We start from the raw sequence: 17,964 nt of genomic DNA, 5'->3' as shown, positions 1-17,964 counted from the left end.
TTGCTACAAAAGATCTCGAAATTAGCCAATTTCGAATCAGCAGGGCCACAACTAACTTTGCAGGGGCAGTAGAAGAATATGTTGAGTAAACTAGTTAAACCATAGAATAAAATGGTGGGTTTGATGCTTCATCGACACCAATTTGTTGGTATATGTGGTTAACTTGGCCTCCTGCTAGTGGGACGAGATTCTCCTATGCAACTAGAGTATCTAGGTGAGATGATGTGATGGAAAAAGTGGGAACACTAGTAGATTCTAGAATAAAAAATCCCATGTGTCACTTTGATTTTCATACTCAATGCGGCCACATTTCCTTGTTCATGCAACATTTGGATATGTATGAATTCAATAACATATCCAGTTTTTTAATTCTTTATATTAACTTAAATTTTTGTTTAAGGTGTGAGATGTGTTAGGATGGCCCATTGGGCTCGCAATCTTTCTACAAGGCCAAGCCAAAGTCCAAGGCCTTATATTGAGAATCATCAAACGCCCTAGCTCATGGGTTAATTTAGTGCTGGGGCCACCCACCACCTAGTGCTCATCACAACCCTTATAACTCTACTAGTAGGCAATGGTGGTAACTACAATTGACGATAATGTTTTGTCTATCAGGGCAATCTATGGATGGGAGCACCCACCACTTGGTGGTTATTTCCAGTCATGTTATCAAGTGCTATACTCCAGACGATGCAATCGAAGGGTCCCCAAGATGAACGAATTATGGGGCCTCTAGTCTCATCGAAGTTTAATGCTTAGGGTGAGGGATACAAAATAAATCACCCTCAATATGAACTACATACATGGATGGCCCTCATTTATCATGGGGCCCCCTTTCCCATTACCCCTCACCACTATGGCACCCCCCACGAAAATACCACTCGGGATGGCCCACCATCCTTGCGAGCTCTTGGCTATTGGGATATCCGACCGTGGAAATGATGTGTGAGGAGTGCGGAAGGAGAAACCTAATCCAGTGTGACATGTATTGAGATGGACCATTGAGCTCATCAACTTTCAACCATTGAGCTAACAATATGATTATATGCAGATGCTAGAGCTAAGGGAGCCCTAGTTCGATATGATGTGGACCCAGGTGCTCCACTATAGTCAATGGCCCTTGGCCAATATATAATTGCATATTAAAAAAATTATTTGTATATCATACTCAATGCAACCATTTTTCCTTGTTCATGAAACATTTGGATGTGTATGAATTCAACAACGTATTAACTTTTTTAATTCTTTTATTTAAATATAATAACATGAATATGTGTGGAATGATAGAAGTATATTGTTTTGGTGTCTTGAAGCTGAGAAGTAAATGAATGAACCTAATTAATACTGAAAGAGATAACGGTTTTAGGACCTCCAGTTCAAGGGCTTTGTTTCTGACTTAGAAATTTCCACTTCCAAAGGCCTATAACCGCAAGCATGGGACAATCTATGCAATGGGGTTCTACTAAGATTTTTATTTTGTTTGTTATAGATTGTTTGTAGGTATCATTTGTACTAACATGTTCAACCACACAACCTTGTTGCTTCTTTCCTCGCACCCGTTATCGAATTGTTCATAGGAAACATTGCTTATGTAGGATACTATGAGTCTATGTGTCATTTTTTAGGGTGCTACAACTGCTCCTTCGGGTTTTCACTTTTGAAATATTGTCTTTCTAGATATCTTAGCCCATTATCAAATTATTCATATGAAAAGTTGCTTATGTAGGATACTACGAATCTAATTTTCCCAATCATAACACTATCCTTAAGGTAGGAGATAGTAACATACATGGCCTTGTCTAGGTATTTAAAAAGGGAATAAAATATTTTTAGACTCATAACCCTAGCCAAAAATTAACCTTCATTGCATTATCAATATCAAGCTGAATTTCATTAAATTGATGGCATGTCGGATAGATTTCTAAAAGCATATGTGAGAGGTCTGAGAAATTATGTTATTAAACCATCTATGGGTTAGGTGTTTAATTTCCAATGTAATCTAATATCAAGTTTTGTTAAGAAAACAAATGAAAGGTAGATCAAAACAAAATGAAAATGCAAATAATTTAATGTATACTTAGTTTAATATTTTAATGTAATGATATGTAGTGATCTAAGAAGGTGGACTAGTGATGAGGTGATGGAGAAGTAACCTAAGGAGGTAGGCAAGTGATGAGGACAGGACCAAGCAATGAAGTAGTGAGGCATTCATTGTTTATTCATTTCTTTGTTATACAACCTCATTAAGGAATGTTTTTATGTATTCTTATTCTAAAGTGATACAAGCTAGTGAACTGCAACATATTTGAAACACAATTACTAAAGGATCGATGGAAAATTCTATGCCACATATACAAAAATAAAGTATAGATGAAATTCTAGAACAACATAATTTATTGCGTTTAAACAAATTTACATATTCTATAGGATATTTTCTATTTGATATTATGCTTGTCCTATTGAATTTTAGATGCAATTCGATAGAATTACAAGAAGGAACAATACAAAATTTCAAAATTTGTTTGAGAAACATGATGTTGAAGAAATTTTATCTTATTGACATTAATTGAATACATAATCATTGATAGAAATGCATGATATCAATGATCCAAATGACTATTTGGATAAAATGACAAAATCAACTTCAATTTCTCTAATTCTTGAGAAAATACTATGGGGAGATATATTTTGCATACATTGGTTATCAAATTGGCTGAAAATATCAATAAGACTTTGGTCAAAGACAAAATTAAGAATTAATTGTATTTTAATTCAGACCTAGACAAAGACACTTATGATATATTGTTCCATGACAAGAGTCCAATTGCTAGACATTTTGAACCACTTTTATGCAAGAAAAGAAGTTCAACATCATTTGATCATGAACATATAATTAATACAAGATGATATGAAGAAATAGAACAAACCATGATAGAAAATGGATTAAAGAGAGTCTCTGGATTTAAGAATGGTGAAATTTGTTTTGAAATGATATTCCAATTGAAACAACATAAATATGGTGCACCATTCCTACAACGCATAATTGCATGGGATATTTGCAATACAATAAGGCATAATGATTCTTTTGCAATAACATGCATAGAAAGATACATGGACAACTATGCAATCAAAAAATTTAGTGGAATAGTAAATTGGCAAGGGTACATTTCACAATTAACATTACCATATGAAAAAGGAAATGTAGATGGAGGCCTTTTCACTTATTATTTCCTACGTTATATCTTGAATATACATTTATACATATGGTCCACTAAGACATCAACTATTTTAACTAAATTTTACTCATTCAAGAAAAACCTGAAGATGTTCCATGTTATGCAATATGAAATAGATGTAAATCATTTGCATTCTAAACCTTTGGAAGAAATGGGAAGAAGCATTCATGTAGATCCAAAAAAGTTCTCAAATATATGACACATGAATCAACAATTTCAATCTTTAGATAGAGTCAAATATCTTATTAAAGACAATTGATGATGTGATAAAATACCATAGAACATGATACAAATGTATCTAGTCTAAGCATGAGGTCAACTTCACCATACATTATACTCGATGTTGAAATAATTAACAAAGTTTCATATATAAAAGAAGTCTATAAAAAAATAATAGAAAAAGAATGCATAGCTCTGAAAGCATGAACATAGATGAAAATATTATAAAGATTAATACAAAACTTACCAATACAAACAATAAAGCACATTTATCATTGCATAAACTCAAAAAACGTATTAGAAACAAGGATTTTGAACAAACAAATCTAAACAAGAAAGAATCTTTACCATTGCATCAATTAAAAAAAACATATGAGAAACAAGGATCTTGAACAAACAAATGTAGATCAAAGTAAAAAGACAAAACGTAACATTATACAAGATAATAATCGAAACATTAAATTATGGAAACAATTAAAAACAAAACATAATTTCATGCATTCAAATAAACATAAGAAATCTTTACAAATGTCAGATTACATGTTTGAAACAATAGTGAAATAACAATACTTGAAAAAAATACAAGATGTACCTATTTATGACTAAGTCTTATGCAATCAAATTCATATTAAAAGAGATGTCATAGAAAGACACTCAAATAATTCTACCAAAAATAGGTACATATGCGAAAAATGCAAAAAGGCATTTGGCAATAACAAGACTATTTAATTTGCAATTCCAAAACATATTAGATGAAATAAAAAAATATGCATAGTGAAAGAGCTATATGAATTGGAAGAAAGAGTAATAGCACCCAAACTAACATTTATACAAATACAATAACTAGGGAAAATGTTTAGAAAACCACAATTAGCACTAATTGGTGGAATAATCAATGTACCCATTGATACATCTCGAATTTAATGTGCACTACCTCGTGACATAAATGAATCTAATATAGTGGTTGTGGAAATTAAAAAATGCTTGGTATTTAAAAGTGCATATGTTATTTATAAAATTTGTGTTCACAAAGTGATGAAGGAATTAAAACAACTATGTAACACTACACTTTATAGAACGAAGAATGTCACAATAAATGAAACTGGAAGAAAATTGTTAATCAAAATAATGATTCATATGAAATTTTGACATATATTGAAATCAATGATGATGGAAATGAAAATTATGAAGAAAAGACAGTACTATATGGATTTAGAGATTCATATAGTATTTATTATCTTGAAAATAATCAAATAGATGTTGCTCCTAGTGAAGGCTATAGGCCCTTAGGAAATTTTAGGGATAAATATTCAAAAAAGATGAGTTTCCCTACATTGCTCTATGGAGAAAAACGACCAGATGAAATTACAAAAAAAAATGCATATCACAAAATTGTTTAATAGGGAGTTTTACGCAAAGATCATGTTTTTTCATATCATACAACTAATTTTTTCTACAAAGCAGTATGAATTATCCTTAACCAAGTGTTCAATTGTATTTGGATTAGGATAAGGAAATGACAGTTAAAAGGAACAAATCTAAAAAAAAAATTGAGACAAAACCAAATTTGGATCGCATTCTTAAATCAAACATTGGTTACATGCATCTTAAAAGAATATGTATATCACCCAACTATTTTTTACAACTTGTATGCCATGATTTGACAATTAGATCCACCAATGTTTTTTGTTTCCTTTAGCACTGATGAACATCATTGGGAGCCTTTAGTAAAATTATTACAACAAATAAGACAAGAGAAAAAACACTCAACTAAAAATCAAATATAATAAATGATGGTGACACCTTGATTAGGGATGACACTATCACTTGTGTACAATACTAGAAAAATAGAATAAATATATGTCACTTAATTTTTAATAATCCAAATACCTTGTTGAAGTGAATGACTATTTCTTTGTAACAAAATTTCAAAATTGAGGAAGTCAACATGAACATGGTTTTCTTTGGATAAAAAATTCCCTATCTATGGAAAAAATACAAAGATTGAAATTGAAAAAATTGTTGATAGGTACTTTCCCTGTGATTCAAAAAATAATCCTAACCAATCTCATAAGTATTCAACACCATCAACATGCGAAAGTTTGTAAAAAAAACATTCATTTTAGGTTCAATTTCCCGATTCCACTAATAAGAAAGACAAAAATCCTTGAACCTATGGAATTTTATAACACAAATATGAAAGCAAATGAAAATTTGATATTTGATACCCTAGAAAATGTGAAACATGATGAAATGTATACATTTGATAGTTTCCTTGATAAATTAGGTATAACAGAAACTTACTACATCCATACAATTCAATGTAGTCAAAATTGAATAACAATATTATTGGAAAGGAAGCCGATAGACATATCAACTAACATGTTTAATCAACATATTCCAGTGATCTAAAATGCAAATATCGATGCTCAATTTTTACTTGGCTTATATACTATAGTTACATATTGTAATTCATATATGAAAAAACTAGACAAATAATGATGTCAATGTTGAAATGTATACGAAATGATTCTCAAAAAAAGGATATTGATGTAATAGAAACAATTACAAGACTTGGAAAATATCTACAAGATGTATATATAAAATTTGTCATTTCCACTTAATACTATCTTGAGAAAATGTATATTTATTAATATTTTGCAAATATATGATTGGGCATTTGTAATAAAAAGACTAAAAGAATTGAAACATGAAATAGATAATTAATCAATCACTATGTACAATGACCACAAAGCATTGAACATATATCCTTAGAGTAGTTTGCATCATGTTTCATAATAAAATATAAGAAGCGAAGAAAGTCTGACAAACCATGTCATAAGATATGAAATATACAATAAGCATGATGACTCTGATAACAATTATAGAGAACATTGAAGTTGTATGTTCCATATCACTTTGATAAGAACATTTTCAAGGAACAATACTTGACTTGGAAAAATGCATATCTTTCATTTAAATAAATCATAAAATGAAATGAACAAAAGTTCATAACAAAAATGATAACATCATGGACTAATTTTGACAACATAGCAAATGAAATATAAAATAAATATAATGAATTATTTAACAAAGATATATATAAAGATGCAAGAAATAGATATTGAGACATGAAGAATATAACGTCGAATCAAATCTTGAATATTTGAAAAAGGTTAGAAATAAAAAATCATTAGTTGAAAGACCTCACCAAATCATAAAACAACCACTTATATTAGAAGAAGCAATGTTTTATTAAATGATGATACAAATGAATAGAGAACAAGAAAATATAGTAAAAGAAATATTGATAACATAAAAAAAATTCCAAATTAACTAATACACTTATTTTTTACAAGTGGTTTAATTACCATAAAAAAATTACTACAAAAGAAATTTTCTAATATCTAACTTACATGTACAATAATATATTTGATCCATAAACTACTAAGGATACTCCACTGGATAGTTCATCACAACAGATCTAATAAATTATTCTCAAAAAATCCAAAATCTACACTATGAAGGTTTATTTCTCTTTAGATTTCTAAATTTGTAAACTACAGTTTACTATGTATGCATGAAAATTAAAATTTATGCAAAAAATGGATAAAATTGAAATAAAACCTCACAACCACATTTGACACAAGATATATCTTGGGAAACCCTTTCAAGAGAAAACCCAACTAGAAGGTGAGTTTGCTTTGCTCTCTTTCTCTGAATAGAAAATGGTTTTGAGTACAAAGAAGTAAGGTTTGTCTCTCATGGGCTATTACAGTGCAAAAATCATCTATGTGTGCTCTCTCCCTATCCCTCTAGGCTACTATTCTCATCTATGGAACAAGTGCATTAAAAACAATGGAATCTGTTTTCGTCCTAGTGGCCTAGTTATAACACAACCTGATAACCTACTAGTGATTAGGTTTGACTCCCTCAACTCTTAACCATAGTTACAATATGGACTCTTCGAGGGTCCTCTTCATCGCATTCATGTGAATAACCCCTCTTCCATGAATAATGGAGGTTGATGTGGCACCCTCTTGAATTATGGTGGCCAAAATAGGAAGATTAACTTCCAACTAGCATAACTTTTGCATATAGACTCTGTTTGAGGTGATTCTCATGCCTTTGGAAAGGTCTTTGTGTGTAGAATAGGAAATGTAAAAATTTTACCCCCAAAAAACATCATTTTATGCCTCAAAATTCTATTGGAAGGTTTTGAACCTGAATTTTCCAAACTGGATCCCGCTGATAAAATGGACCTATGAGAAAATTCCTCCATTTTTTCCACACTAAAAGCATTGATATGGATGAAAAACAATATAATGATTCAATCTAGATCACACCTCCCCATTTTGGGAGGGTTTTTGTCCCCATAAGATTCTACTGAATAAGGTGGGTAAATTTCCCCCCCACTTTCTATCGGGTGTACCATTTAGCCTTGTCCGAAAGCTATCCCATCAACCCAATCTACCAAGGGTAATGTTGACCCTGAATTATGGTTCTAGACCTCTTTTACAAAATTGTATCATTTGTCAACTTTGCCTGATTATCTAGTGCCAAATCCTCTTTAGAAGGTAGAACCCATTCCTCTTTTTGATCTAGCATGGAAGACTCATAGAGTTTCAATTTTTTTACATTCACAACCAAGTAAATGCACATGTATGGGGGTACATTAAGTATATAGGAATTATCTCCCACATTTTCAGTATCTCAAAGGGAACATATTGCAAAGCCTTGATTTTCTTACCAAGACCTTGTGGCCTTTCCTTGTTCAACTGCAACCATACTCTGTCTCCCACCTTAAACAACTTCTCTCTTCTATGTTGATCATTCCTAACCTTATATTTTTCTTGTGACTTCTACAGTGTCTCATGTACCTGTACATGGATTTTCGTGATATTTCTACAAAAATTTTCGCCCTACAAGCATCTCCTGTAAGATCCTCCCTTAGTCCTGTTGATGGTGTTGGACCTGCCAACATGTTAGGGGATCTCCCCGGTAATAGGTCCCAACTAGACCTCAAATTGTTTGGTGTAGGAGACCCAACAGTGGGTCATATGGTATCGCCTTAAACACAATTGCACACAGAGGTAAGTAAGATGTCCCTGTTGGTAGCCAAGGTGTGACATGCGCAGCAAGCCAAGGAAGGTGCATGAATGGTTCTAACACACGGAAGGTGGAATGAGTGTGCCCCTTGAAAACCTGTGTAAAGACGCAACTTGGAAGGGAACACATGAGAAAATAACAAATTGGAAGGAAGGCAAGCCAACAATCCAAAGTGATGGTTAAACCAACATGACATTTTTGTCAAAGTCATACATACATATACATAAAGAGTTTATACATACATGCGTAAGCAAACATATACATATATCATTAGAGTAAACAAGTTAACTGAAATACAATAACAACATATGCATGAAACGTGCTGCCTCTGTTATATTAAGAAGTGAAAGTTCCAATCATACAATACGACCATGACCAACCACTAGTACCGATAACGGGACGTTACAGTCACTGCCCCCTGCTCCTCCAAAGAGATGTACTAGCTCTGTATTGTGGAGAAGCCAAGGCTTGTTACAATACTCTCCAAGCTTTGTCTAAGATAATCCTATCGGAAGCTTGGCTGACCAAAAGCATGTACAATGAATTATGAGGTTATATAAATAGCAAAGAGTGGGGTGACCCTTGACATTCCCCTTTGTGACTCTTCACCTACCCTCATGACTCTTCACCTACTACATGACTGTTACATTCAACTATCGACACTTGGACTTCCACTTTACAAGATGTTACATACAATTTGCACATGTACCCATGTGAGGCAAAGAAGGCTTAAGCAAGCCATGCAAGCTATCACTAAGACTCAAACAGTTGTGGGAAGACCAACTCTTCAACATCCTTGCGATGATCAACGATGACAAACTGATGCCAAGCTTGGTCATCCGTGATGGTGTTTGTGCTCAATGGTAACATCCTGTTGAAAGAGAACTCTTGCCTTTGTTGCATCCGAGTACACTGATATGGCTTCTCTGTCCAACTCATCTGATAACATGCACATCATCACCTTGAGTGTCGTTGGACCAACAACATACTGATGCATAGTGTCTACGATGATCTTCAAGTGTGTGCTAGTGACTATGCACATCAACTTGTTGAAATACATGTTCAGCTCCAGTTGGACTTGGTTCTTGTCTTCACCTCGATGAGTGTGCTGATGGGTGGGATCGCATGTGTGTGCATAATGACATCCATGCTCCTGAACACCCCTGCATGTGATCGACGGCACTGCTCACCCTGTCTACTCCGTGCCAGCTACTGGGTTGGGTCTATAACTTGTATGGGTGCATTTTCATCAGTCTGTGCATGTTACACCTCCTGTTGTACCTGTTCCTACTGCAACTCTTTCTCTCATCTATGCAACTCCTGTTCTTCCTTGAGTTGCCGCTTCAGCATCTGTAAATCCTTCTCTATTTCTCTCTCTACCTCCATGCAATCCTCTTGTCGCGTTGTCACCTCATAGCCTCAATCTCCAAAGATGCTTTCATCACAAGTGGATCTGCTTGAACTTGCAACTTTTCTCCACCTCGGTGCTGTCAACAACCTTCCTCTTGCATTTTTCGCACGCAGGTCTGCTACCTTCTGCTGCTGCCGATGGTGCTGCTCACTGTGATGCTGTTGCCATTCATCTTGATATCCTTGTCCATGAACAACTTGATGTCTTCATAGATAGGCAAGTTCATAGACACTTGATCGATTGCATCCCCAGTTTCACTCTCAACGGTGTCTTTGGCTCTCCTGGAAGCCATTGTACTTGTGTTTCTGAGAGGCAGATGAACACCTATGATACTTGGAGACATATAAACACTCATGGAAAGAAATCTGTCAGTTGAAAACCAAAAAATTTGGAGGATTGACATGCAACATACCTGTGCGACTGTCTGTGAAGATTGTGTAATTTTCACTTGGAGGTTGGGAGACTGACTGCCAAAACTACGCAAGGCACAGTTCGGGCTATCAGGGGGCTGAATGACTGTTGGAACTGCGCAATGAACAGTCCAGCCTAGCCTACTGAGGATTGAAACTGTGCAATGCGCAATTTTAGTCAGCAGTGACATGCAAACCAACAAACTACATTGCGCAGTTTCTGGGGCCAACAAGGAACTGCCTCCCAAAATTGCGCAATGCAATCCTAGAGGTCAGTGTTGGTCTAGACTTGCGTAATTTCTGGAGGGAAGGCAAAGTCTTCACTTCCAGAAATGTGCAATCCTAGTTGGGGAAGGCAAGGTCTGGGCCAAGGTAGCCTAGACCCACAAACGAGTGACTGAAAACATGAGAAGTCTGAATGCATGGTGATACTGAGTGTAAACAAGAGTGAATGATCATGCATGCAAACAATAAGTACAGGATTCAGAGAATGGGAAACCATGCATGTGTGTGAAGAGGGTCACCGCAACAACGACCGTCATTATGAAAACAATGTCATGCATGTGACAACAGAGATGCAAATTAAAACTGAAGCAATGCGTATATAAGCTAACATACATCAAAATGATAGCAAGCGCTCATTGAAATCAAGCAAACAACACTTACACAAAGTGAAACACAAAAAGTGACAGAAACACAATGCAAGACATGAGAAGCAGACTTACCCTGAAACAACTAAGCTAAAAGTGTTGAAGACTCCTGGATGCAATGTGGGATGTCATAGTTGCAAGGTTTATGGGAGGAATGAGCTCTGCAGCATCCAATTCATAATTTTTGATAAGATCGAGGTTATGACATGCATGCCACAAATCTAGGAAAAAGCAACACTTGGCGAGAGGTTTCTAAAATGATCTATGCATGTAACCTCTAGTTGCTAAAAATAGACCCCCCAAATCTAGGGATGCCTTTTGCATGTTTCCTTTCACTATTTTGGGAAAAGCAACCCATGCATGCAAATAAGTTTTGCTCGGTCCCAGAGAGAACTGATCAACCTGAAGGCACATGCATCGGTCTATGAGCTTGGGATGAAAATTTGCGCAGTTTATAGGCTTAGATGGGCTGGTTGTCCCTGAAGGATTGCACAATATCTAGGGTCAACAGGTGATTGTCTCCCAGAATTTCACAATTTCTGGGTTGAGCTGCAGTGCTGGGTCAAATTCCGCAGTTTTCCCAAGGAAGCCTGTTTGATTGTTCTGCGCAATTTTGGAGCTCAATAGGTTTCCCAATATATTTGTGCAATTTATGGGCTAAGGAGAGTTGGTTATCTGTTAGGCATTATGAAATTTCTAGGCTGAGTAGGTCCCTGCCTCCCAGAATTGCGTAATTTCTAGGCTTAGGCCCAGTGTAGGGTCAAATTGTGCAGTTTTCTAAAGGAGGACTACCTGACTGTTCTGCGCAATTCTAGAGCCCTGCCAGCTGCCCAACTGATTTGTACAATTTCTGGAGGGAAGGCTAGTTCCCCTCTAGAATTGCGCAATTTTCTGGGGGAGTGTCTCAGCCAACAAATAGTCTAAGTCTAGAATGCCAGCCTGCGGGAGGGAGACAAACAAGCTAACATGCATAAGCCAGCAGGCCACTAAAATTCAGCTGAAGCCTATGTACTTGACAGTACAAGACATGTTGCTAAGGATGGTTGGTAGGGAGGCTCCAAAATGAAGCTAAGGTAAAATTTTGGAGGGTGGTTGTGCTGCTACAACAGTTGGCAACACACTGGTAGAACTCCAGCTCTTTGAATGGACCTTGTTTTTGAAAAGCAAGTCTAACACCTCCGGAGGTATTGTTCAGTTCTCTGTTCGTCTTGGTTTCCACACTTGCTTGATTGTTAGATGTAGCAGCTACCAAGACCTTGGTCAGTTGACACACATTCCAAGCCAAGCCAAAACAGTTGTTTCGATTGGGGTGAGGGGTGTATTGGTGCACAAGCCTTATGATAGTCAGAGTTTTAGTTTCATCTTTGGTGTTACTCTGCTACCAGCAAGCCTGGACAATACCCTGGCAGAGTCATGCAAGAACACAATCATTGATGCGCTACCAATGAGCCTGGACAATACCCCGACGGAGTTACTTGCATCACCTCTCTGCACAGGAAGCCTTTCTCTTCTTTTGCCTTATTCATTTTCATTTTTTCGAAATTTTTTCACATTTTCATTTTTCGTAACTGTGCATAACACTTATTCATTTTAGAGGCAGAAGAGGGATCCCGACTTATTGAGAGTAGAAGAGGTTGTTCCTTCAGAGAAGTAGTTTGTATATACCTTTGACGTGCTTGTTAAGGTTTTCCCCTCACCTTACTCTACTTAACTGAGTTGACAATGATTAACCCAAAAACAACCGACTAGAGTAGGTGATACTAGTTAGCACGCAACCGTTGTGTTTTCACCAAGCTTCACTACGAACAACACGTATTTTCCATTGGTGTATCATGGACTGAAGACAAAAAGTTCTTCATATAGAGGCAAGATGGTAGATAACCAAGTATTGATAATTGCATAAGTCCTCTTGTACTTTACCTAGCTTGTTTCAAGAGTCACACACGGTTTCTTGCGAAACTAACCTACAGATGTAAACAAGCAAACAAACGACAAAACAAAGCAAAAGTAGAAGTAAATGCGTAAGCAAAGCGAGTAAGGAAACAATGAGACAAACAAACAAACATGCAAAGTAAGAAAGAAACATGCATGTAAGAAAACAAACCAAAAGAAAACACTACTGCTACTCCTAAGCTAACGGTGCATGGGTCTGCTTATGTAAAGTGATACTTCCAATCTAGCCACCGGTGCATTGGTCGACCCATGTTAGTGAAGGCATGGTTTGCGAACAGCACAGCAGTGTAAAGTAGCAAACATGAAAGATATCACAATGAAGACAAACACACTTCGGGTTTAAGTGAATCTACAGAAAAGAAGTGAGTGAAAACGCATGACATGTACTATGTGGACTTGCCATGGTGTTGTGCTATGTTGCGTGCAAATGTTAAGTGTACGCATTCTCTTGATTGTGACATGAAATCAAATGTGAGAAAGATTGACCACTTACGTTGCGCAAGTGTGCTTTTTGTGTAAGATTCCTCCAACGCATGAGCGATAGGATCATGTAGTTCGAGTGGAGGAAGCGAAATCTAAGTGTTAGATTGATCTTCAGTGCATATAGATGAGTGATGAGGAGCCTTGGGTGTTTGAAAAATTTCCTGATCAGAAGTGAAACCAACCTCAGGGTAGCAAGGGCCTAACATAACCATGAGCTTGCGCTGAAGTGCCTCGACAGTCTGCGGGGTTTCAACTTCATCGACAGATAGATCATCATAGACTAGTGTCTTAGACAGATTAATAACAATTGAATCAACATCGTGATCAGATGAAGAAGTAGAGATATCACGACAAAAAAGATCAGAAAATTTAGGATGTTTGTCGGCATCCTCTCAATTTGATGAATCACACAAAGGGGTAGATGAGAAGCAAGAATGTTCACCCTTTGCATTTCCAGAAAAAGAAGATGAAAAATCAAGTGGATCTTCAATGAATGATTTGTCCTCTCCGTTTTTGGATGATGGAATGACATCTGATGTGTTCTATGAATGATCAATAATGGGTGCATTCGTAGATGGAGATACACACGCGAAATTAGGGACGGAAAAATCACTAGAGTGTTAGGGAAAAACGGAGGAGGCACTGACAGAAGGGAATCGTCCTTCGCCGCAGGATGAAGTTCAGGCTCCCAGCCATGCTCTTCATGAATGACATCGTAGGTTGGTTGCGCAACACCAAATCTATCGATATCTTCATCCTCATTGACAACAAGTGTAGATTCTGGAATGGAAGAACACAATACAATGTAATCCAGAGGATCAACAGAACACGAAGACGAAGGTTGAGGTAAGATATGCATGTGACAACCCATGGGCTTCACAACCAAATCTACATGAAAATTGAGAGAAGTGATGTTGGGAGGATGTGATAATTGAACGGATGTGTGTGCATGTTATCCCACATCACTCTACGGTGGTGAAGCTATTTGATTAGAGAATGACAGACAGTCACTTGTGACAGTGACCATGTCCATTTATGATTGCGCAACTCCATCACCAAAGTATGCTGAGTGGGGTTTGAGCTTGAACTTCTTCTTGGGATTGACAGATTTGGTAAGACAATATTCAAATTTGTCCATGAGATACTGGAATTTCATCTGACTTTTCGGAGCTTAAAACAGAAATACACAAAAGTAGTCCCAAAAATCCATAGGTGATTCTTGCAGGGTCTTTTGTTTTTTTAACAGATTTTTGTCAATAAGTTCTCGATCAAAATGATGGAAAGTAGATTCAATGAGATTATAGAACTACTCAAGTGAGTGCATGTTTTCGGGAGGCAGACTCCAACACCACCGTAGTGGAGATTCGTGAAGTGTGTAAGTAAGCAGCATGCTGGCCTCTTATGCATAGAACTCGTCTGCAAGGAATGCATAGAATTCTTCTAAGTACTCAAGCCATGCTACTTCGCCTTCACCATCATACGTGAATTCCGACAAGAGATCAGAAAACTCCCTCATGATGTCGAGAGGTTCGACATGCGAAAAATATCATGGAGGGATGCGTTTGGTAGTATCCATGACGGATGTGCAAAGATTCAAAACAGGATGTGAGGACTTAGCTTGTCATCTGGCCCTCCTTCTAGTGTCAAAATGTTGACGGTGCTGGACCCACCAACATGTTAGGGGATCTCCCTGGTAAGAAGTCCCAACTAGACCTTAGATCGTTTGGTGTAGGAGTCCTAGCAGTGGGTTGTACAGTATCGCCTTGACCACGGTTGCACGTAGAGGTAAGTAAGATGTCCTTGTTGGTAGCAAGGGTGTGACATGCGTAGCAAGCCAAGGAAGGTGCATGAATGGTTCTAACACATGGAAGGTGGAATGAGTGTGCCCCTTGGAAACCTGTGTAAACATGCAGCTTGGAAGGGAACACATGAGAAAAGATGCATCACAAACTAGAAGGAAGGTGAACCAACAATCCAAAGTGATGGTTAAACCAACAACACATTTCAGTAAGATTCATACATACATATACAGAAAGAGTCTATACATACATGCGTAAGAAAACAGATACATATATCGTTAGAGTAAACAAGTTAACTAAAATACAATAACAACATATGCATGAAATGTGTTGGCTCTGTTATATTAAGAAGTGAAAGTTCCAATCATACAGTACAACCATGACCAACCACTAGTCCTGATAACGGAACGTTACAGTCATTGTCGCCTGCTCCTCCAAAGAGATGTACTAGCTCTGCACTGTGGAGAAGCCAAGGCTTGTTACAATACTCTCCAAGCTTTGTCTAAGATACTCCTATCGAAATCTTGGCTAACCAAAAGCCTGTAAAATGAGTTATGAGGTTCTATAAATAGAAAAGGGTGGGGTGACCCTTGACATTCCCCTTTGTGACTCTTCACCTACTACATGATTGTTACATTCAACTATCGAAACTTGGACTTCCACTTTACAAGATGTTACATGCAATTTGTACATGTACCCATGTGAGACAAAATAGGCTTGATAAAGCCATGCAAGCTATCACTAAGACTTGGACAGTTGTGGGAATACCAACTCTTCAACATCATTGTGATTATCGATGGTGGCGAACTGATGCCAAGCTTGGTCGTTTGTGATGGTGTTCGTGCACTCAATGGTGACATCCTGTTGAAAGCGAACTCTTGCCTTCATTTCATTCGGGTATAATGATATGGCTCCTCTGTCCAACTCGTCTGATAACATGCGCATCATCACCTTGAGTGTTGTTGGATCGGGAACATACTGATGCATAGTGTCTACACTGATCTTCAAGTGTGTGTTGGTGACTATGCACATCAACCTATTGAAATACATATTCAGCTCCAATCGGACTTGGTTCTTGTCTTCGCCTCGTTGAGTGTGTCGATGGGTGGGATCGCATGTGTGTGCATAATGACATCCATGTTCCTAAACACCCTTGCATGCGATCGACGACACTTCTCACCCTGTCTACTCTGTGTCAGCTATTGGGCTGGGTCTATAACCTGTACGGGCACATTTTCATCAGTCTGTGCATGTTGTGCCTCCTACTATACCTGTTCCTGCTGCAACTCTTTCTCTTGTCTGTGTAGCTCCTGTTCTTCCTTGAGTTGCCACTTTAGCATCTGTAACTCCTTCTCTATTTCTCTTTCTACCTCTATGCGATCCTCTTGTCACACTATCACCTCATGGCCTCAATCTCCAAAGTTTCTTTCATCACAAGTGGATCTGCTTGAACTTGCAACTTTGCTCTGCCTCTACTTTGTCAACAACCTTCCTCTTGTATTTTTCGCATGCAAGTCTGCTACCTTCTGCTACTACTTGTTGTGATGTCATTGCCATTCATATTGATATCCTTGTCCATGAAAAATTTGATGTCTTCATCGATAGGCAAGTTCATATACACTTGATCGACTGCATCCCCAGTTGTGCTCTCAACGGTATCTTTGGCTCTGCTCTCCTGGAAGCCATTATACCTATGCTGCTGAGAGGCAGACGAACACATGTGATACCTGGATACATTTCAAAAATCATGGCAAGCAATATGTCAGTTGAAAACCAAAACAAGCTGGAGGACTGACATGCAACATACCTGTGTGATTGTCTGTGAAGATTGCGCAATTTTCACCGAGAGGCTGGGAGACTGACTGCCAAAACTGCACAAGGTAAAGTCTGGGTTGTCGAGAGGCTAAATGACAATTGGAACTGTGCAATGCATAGTCTAGCCTAGCTTACTAAGGAATGAAACTGCGAAATGCACAATTTCAGTCAGCAGTGACATGCAAACTAGCAAATTTCATTACGTAGTTTCTGGGGCCAACAAGGCACTGCCTCCCAAAATTGTGCAATGCAAGCCTAGAGGTCAGTGCTGGGTGAGACATACATAATTTCTGGAGGGAAGGCAGAGTCTTCACTTCCAGAAATGTGAAATGCTAGCCGGGCAAGACAAGTTTCGAGCCAAGGCAGCCCAGACCCGCCAACGGGCGACTGAAAACATGAGAAATCTGAATGCATGATGATACTGAGTGTAAACAAGAGTGAATGATCATGCATGCAAATAGTAAGTGCAGGATTTAGAGAACGGGAAAACATGCATGTGTGTGAAGCAAGTCACCGCAACGGTGACCATCGGTGCAAAAACAGTGCCATGCATGCAACAATAGTGAGATGTAAACGGAAATTGAACGGTGCTTGTACAAGCTAACATACATCAAAACAACAACAAGCACTCATTGAAATCAAGCAGACAACACTTACACAAAGCAAAACACAAAAAGCGATAAAAACACAATGCAATACATGAGAAGTAGACTTACCCTGAAACAACTAAGTTGAAAGTGCCGAAGACTCCTAGATGCAATGTGGGATGTCAGAGTTGCAAGGTCAATGTGAGGAATGAGCTCTGCAGCGTCTGGTTCATAAGGTTTGATAAGATCGAGGTTATGACATGCATGCCACAAATCTAGGAAAAAACGTCAC

Source organism: Pinus tabuliformis, chromosome 4_1, assembly GCF_031772625.1.
Source record: "Pinus tabuliformis cultivar Carrire ecotype Pingquan chromosome 4_1, CPIR1, whole genome shotgun sequence".
NCBI lineage: Eukaryota > Viridiplantae > Streptophyta > Pinopsida > Pinales > Pinaceae > Pinus > Pinus tabuliformis.
Note: the sequence above shows the minus strand (reverse complement) of the source record.